The sequence below is a fragment of the Schistosoma haematobium genome, chromosome ZW (genome assembly GCF_000699445.3).
Source record: "Schistosoma haematobium chromosome ZW, whole genome shotgun sequence".
Taxonomy (NCBI): Eukaryota; Metazoa; Platyhelminthes; class Trematoda; order Strigeidida; family Schistosomatidae; genus Schistosoma; species Schistosoma haematobium.
Window position 1 is genome coordinate 40,812,996 of NC_067195.1, and position 6,000 is coordinate 40,818,995.

Sequence of the window (6,000 nt, forward strand, 5' to 3'; positions counted from 1 at the left end):
ATGAATGCCCATTACAGAATTGGATTGACAATGCTGGCGATCGGCCTATGCTCCTCCATGACTGGTAACAGTCCTAAGTAAGTAAAAAGTAGGTTAAGCATTCTTGATACTAATCAGTGTTACACTCATCAGAATATTTGGTTTAAATGTTCCAGTCTCCAAAATAGACGATTATGAAAAATTAGGAATAGTTCGTGGCTTTCTTATTCGAAACTATGGACTTCCTACCGCTAATAATAATCACATTGCAGACGATACCTAATAAAGTTATGTTTTCATTGATATTAATATAAAATCTTTCTAACGGATTTTATCTAGTCAAATAATGAGCATATATTCGGACTTAAATCATTATATAAAAGTACCCAAGTTAGTAGACAATAGCCTAAATAGTATAAGGCATATTTAGCTCGTCTGATTTAAGCAACCTTTTCTTATACATTAAATGTAACCATTTCAAAATTTAATCATGATTTTTATCCTTCGTTTTCACATTGGTGTATTTGTTTTATAAACAACTATTTGATTTTTTTGTAAATTAGATAATTGTTGAATTATTGTGGTATATAATCATGATAGAGATTGTAATGTAAATTATGAAATATAGTTTTCCATTGACATGAGTTGGTTTAATATAACAAAACATTATGATAAAACCGTATAATTCTTTCCTAAATAAATATTATTTTTGCGTAAACATGTGACAAAGTTGTGTTGGAAATTGTTCCCTGTGTTTCCAAACAAAGAGATATGAAAAGCTTTTTTATAGACTTGGGTAGTTACTATCCATTTCATCTACCAACTTGTAAAAGTGTTTTTAAAAGAGTGACGTCACTTATGTCAGCAATTTCATTATTTATATATCAGTCTCCATTGTTTACATAATCTTCAAAACATCCATTAATATACATTAAATAGATATGGCGCCTCTACAGAAATTTTTTAGTTTACAATGGAGTCGGAAATATGTGTAAAATAAAAGTTAATGTAACACTTCAGTTCTTCTATGGTCAAACTGATCCTAAATTAGTGGTCGCGTAGTCTGATGAGACTGTTTCACATTCCACCATTTTAAATAAATTAAGTCATTGAATATTATGAAACGCCCCATAATTTAGTTCATTTTCGTTTTTAACCGTGACACTTATTTGGACGGGTATTTTTCTACTCACTAAATTCATGGTAACTTTCCTCTCACTTTCTTGGCACCCATTTTCTCTTCTAAGATTAAACTGTAAATTAAACCTACGTGTTTCATCTTTTTAAGAAATCGTTTATTCTACATTGTCTTAGTATTCATTGTCGTAACAACCAATATGGATGAAGTAAAGTGGGAATTTTTATAGTATGAAGGACGTTTTCAATATCCTCACGATTTTGAAAATTATACAGTAACTATCTATAAAAATCTTTGCGTTTAAAAAGTGTTGATGAAGCATTATTTTACTGAGGAACTGACCATGTAACTATCAAGTACAGTGTTTTGATAAGCAGTGTCATTATCAAGAATTTATACTGATGATACTCAAATCCTCACTAAAAACCTTTTTAAGTGATACCACTAAAAATATCTGATTTCAAGTAAGGGTATTTGTAATTATCATCGCTTTCTTTTTTAAAATACTTTAGAAAATTCTGTTACTGATGTTGTGATAAGGCTACTTAATGCAGCATGTGGAATGAAGATCAGTCAATATATATTAACAGAGTATTTCTGCTCAACAATAAAAATCAAATGTTTATTTTAAATATCCCCGAGTTTTGTAAATAGTGTGCTTGAGTTTAAATTTCAAATAAAAATTATTAATAACGTTTCAGCTAAATTAGTTTACATGGAACACAGCTACACTACACTTTGAACAATATCACGTATTATTTAAAATAACGTGACTCAATTATTTCTTTGTAACTAACACAAATTATAAATGTTTCATGTCTCTTTCTTTGAGCTACTTAGTATCACATGAAAATACAAAAAAAACCCAACAGAAAACACATAATGAGTTACAGGGTATTGAACAAAATGCCGTGCACTCGTTATTAGCAGTTATTCAATAAAAACAAGTGATATTCACTCACAAAACCAAATCGTTAAAAGATGTATAATCAATGACAACAATGTCATCTTTTATGTGAAGATGAGTTATATTTCAGAGAAAAATCAGTAGAGATAAACGAAAATCAAGGAATTCTTGGACCTTATGTGTTGATTTATTTTTTAGCAACTGCAAATTGAATCTTACAGCTTTAATGTAACACTGTTTCATACTTCGAATAAAGATGGATACTTCAGAAAGTCATACAGTCAATATTATAATCCATATTACTGCTAATACCGATTATTTAACGGAATAATAAGTTTGCTTCATTGAGTAATATATCATATCATCATGAATAAAAGAATGGAAAATAGATTTATTTAGATCTTCATGATATCAGATTATAATTCAACAACCTGAAGTTGATACTTAAACATTTTTTTAATTAACAGTAAAATAATAATACTTTTTATGATATCCCAGTGAGTAGAAATTTGTATTTCTAACGTTTCGCGACTCAACGTAAGTCACTTCGTCAAAGTAAATAGATAAATAACAGAAATAAATCAACACAAATTTAAATAGTATAGAGGAAACTATAAAGAATATTTCTAGTATAATCAAAATCATAATAGTTCTGAAAAGTTCAATGTTATGTTATTTTTGATGAGTGTTTCTGTATGAGACATTACGGTGTTGATTTGTGTGTATTATGGGTGGTATGAAAAATGAGTAATTTGTAATATGAAGTAACGGAGCTAAAATCTGGGTTTATGTGTGTAGATTGTTTGAAAAATGAATACAGTTAGACGTGGTTGTTTAGAAGAATAGCCCAAGTTGGATGAATAATCACGCCTTGTCTCCTGTTGAGGACAAATGAATTTAGTACTATATGAAAAGCTTCGGCTACCAGCGCTTCATTGTAATTGGAATAACTTTTTTCAGTTATTTTGATATTTTCAATATCGATCTGGTAGTTATCGAAAATAGTATGCACTACTATTACCGATTTAATTCGTAAATTTTTTAGCTCTACAGGATTATTGGGAGTTATTTCTGTTTAACTTAAGTGTTCTTTAGTACTAGTCGGGATCAGGTGAAATACTAGTGTGTAAAGAGACAATATCATAGCTTAAGATTGTTTCTTCCTAATTCATAGATAATTTTTAAAGTCGACAAATCAACTATAACATTTGAATGATATTCTAAGCTCGGTTTGCGATCTGAAAAACATGGAAATTTTATCATCTCCACAAAATTCTACACTTACAAAATAAGCTATTGCTCATTTATGGAGAAATTTTAATAGCTCACTTTCATCCAACGTTTGTGCTGATGTTGTTGTCTAGAAGAACAATGGAACCATAACAATTGATCCATCTAGATCAAAGAAAGTAACCTCATAAACATAGAAAGTTTTATTGTTTTCGTAAATTTTAAAATTTTTGAATGGACCATTAATGTCCAAATTAAAAGAAGGCAATTTCTTATTCAGTTAAGTTTTAAAGCTGACTATTCCTTTAAGTTTTTTCTATAATATAATAAATCAAATTTCACAAAATTAACAATTCCAAATGTTTTTGATTGAGATCATGAACCGATTGATGTTAGACCACCACAACCCCTAAACTGATAATTACCATTTGCTCACTAGTGAATAGCTTCGTGAGAAAATTCTCGGAGTTCTGGTGAGAAGCCGTGACCAGTGGAGCTAATTCGTGTCGGGTAGAAACAGGTGTCTACCTCAGTACAATGTAAGATGGTCGCGTAGTTTCGTAGATTGGATGAGGTTAGACATTAACACCATTGGATGCCGGCCCAGTGGTTCAGTAGGTTAAGCGTTCGCGCGCGAGACTGAAGGCCCAGGGTTCGAATCCCACGAGCGGGATCCTGGATGCGCACTGCTGAGGATCCCCACACTAGGGCGAAACGGCCGTCCAGTGCTTTCAGGTTTTCAATGGTGGTCCAACATTAATCAGTTCATGATCTAAATCAAAAACTTAACAATCTGCACAACCCCTAAACTGATAATTCCAAATGTCACTGATTTGGTAGGTGAACTTAGATAATCAAAATAAGTCAATAATTCTTGTTTTTAGTTTATTGGATTGTGCACTATCCATAAAAAACACCTTATCTATCTAGATTAAATTATCTCTAGGATGGACTATACTATTGTATATTTTTAGACCTATCAATCATACACTCGTTATTAACAAATTCATTGGTTTGGAATAATAATTTGCGAAGAAACGAAACTCTTTTCTACTGAAATTGGCTAATTACATTGGTTAACAGTTTACTGAAATCTATAAGTTGTATATCGTTTGTTTATTTTAACTGAATTTATATAGCTGCATTTAAATTTAGGATATAGTAATCACATTTTGTCAAGCATTTTGAACTATTGAATAGGAAAGACTAATAGTGTTTTCATATTCTGAGGATCATATCTATAAACGTTTCCATCATCTTTTCTTAAAGTTGCCTGGCCCTAGTTGTGAAAATCTTGTGATGCCATTCTTTAAAACTGATTAGTAATAGTAATTTTATTTTTTGAATGGATTAATAGTTTGTGTTTGATATTTATTTAGACCCTGGTTAACATTTATCCCTACTGTACTCCTAAATTTTAACCTCCATGAAAGCTCGTCAAATTCAATGATAATTTTAGAAACCATGTTATTAAGATAATAATGCTCATTAATAAATAAGTTAAGCGGAGCTTCATTTAAATATTACTATATATCTTACTGATTTTTGATGAAGATAATGATTGCTTAAAAGAACAGTCGCTCAAATACTTATGCTTGGCTTTCTTTTGTACTAATTTTATTCACCTGTGAACTCTCTAGCTTTATTAGTAGTTAACTATCTTAGCAGAGTAGTTTTGTCAGAGAGTTAATAATAGATTTCTCAAATACCATTGTTAATAATCTAAACCTCTGTATACCCTCCAATTAGAAAATAAATCAGACATATTCTATGTGCATAGCTGAGAGACATGAGCCAGTAAGTCTTATCTACCATGCCTAATGACGATGTCTAGGATCTTATGAGCTGTTTGAGTAAGAAGTATGAAGACTAGAGAATGCAAGTTATCGTCAAAGTCTCCGAAAGCCTGTAGAACGTTTCGAATAAAAAGTGAGTCGTCAATGACACTTTTCCATAGCTGTTCTTCCTGAAATGTTTTATATTGGCTATTACTTTAGTGCCCCCCATGGACGTGTGAATAATTTACCTAGGAATTTATTAACGGACATAATATTTCGCAGCACATACAATTCCATCCCGTTCAAACCTCACCTTTTTACTTGAATCCGAATCCGAAACCACCGCTTTTTCTTTCCCCCAAATAATATTCAAATATTATCTGATCCGTACTATTGAATGTTTTGTAAAGAGATAAATTCAACAATATTGGTTAGCGTGTTGACTTGGTTATATTACACAGTTTAACATCAAAAGGTACAATTTTCTTTTTGAGCCAAACACGAGAAAATAATATGTATCTAGAACGTTCTCACATTCTCTTTACTGTCTTCAATGGTTTTCGAAAACGAATGCTTATCGATGCAGAATTTCGCTGTAATATAAAGCCCATTCGACGCTTAATATTACCGAGGAGTGTTTTACTAAAAACTGGACTTGTCAGATTCATCAAAAAATGATTCCATTTTCCAAATTTCGTTATAAATTTTGATAAAATGTCTTATAAGCGTCAAAATTTAAGAAAACATGTTTGCTTTTCATCATAAGAGTATATTTAACCTTTGTTGATATATCGAACTCAATCGGTCACCCATAGCGAATCATTTCCTTAGACAGATGCACCGGCATTGTCTTCATATAAAGGCTGATCATATGTTAAGTAATCTGAAATTTAGAGTAGGGATTCAGAAACATCCAGTTTGCCAATTTCATATGGAACAAAACTGGTATCTTAGAACCCACTAGTAGC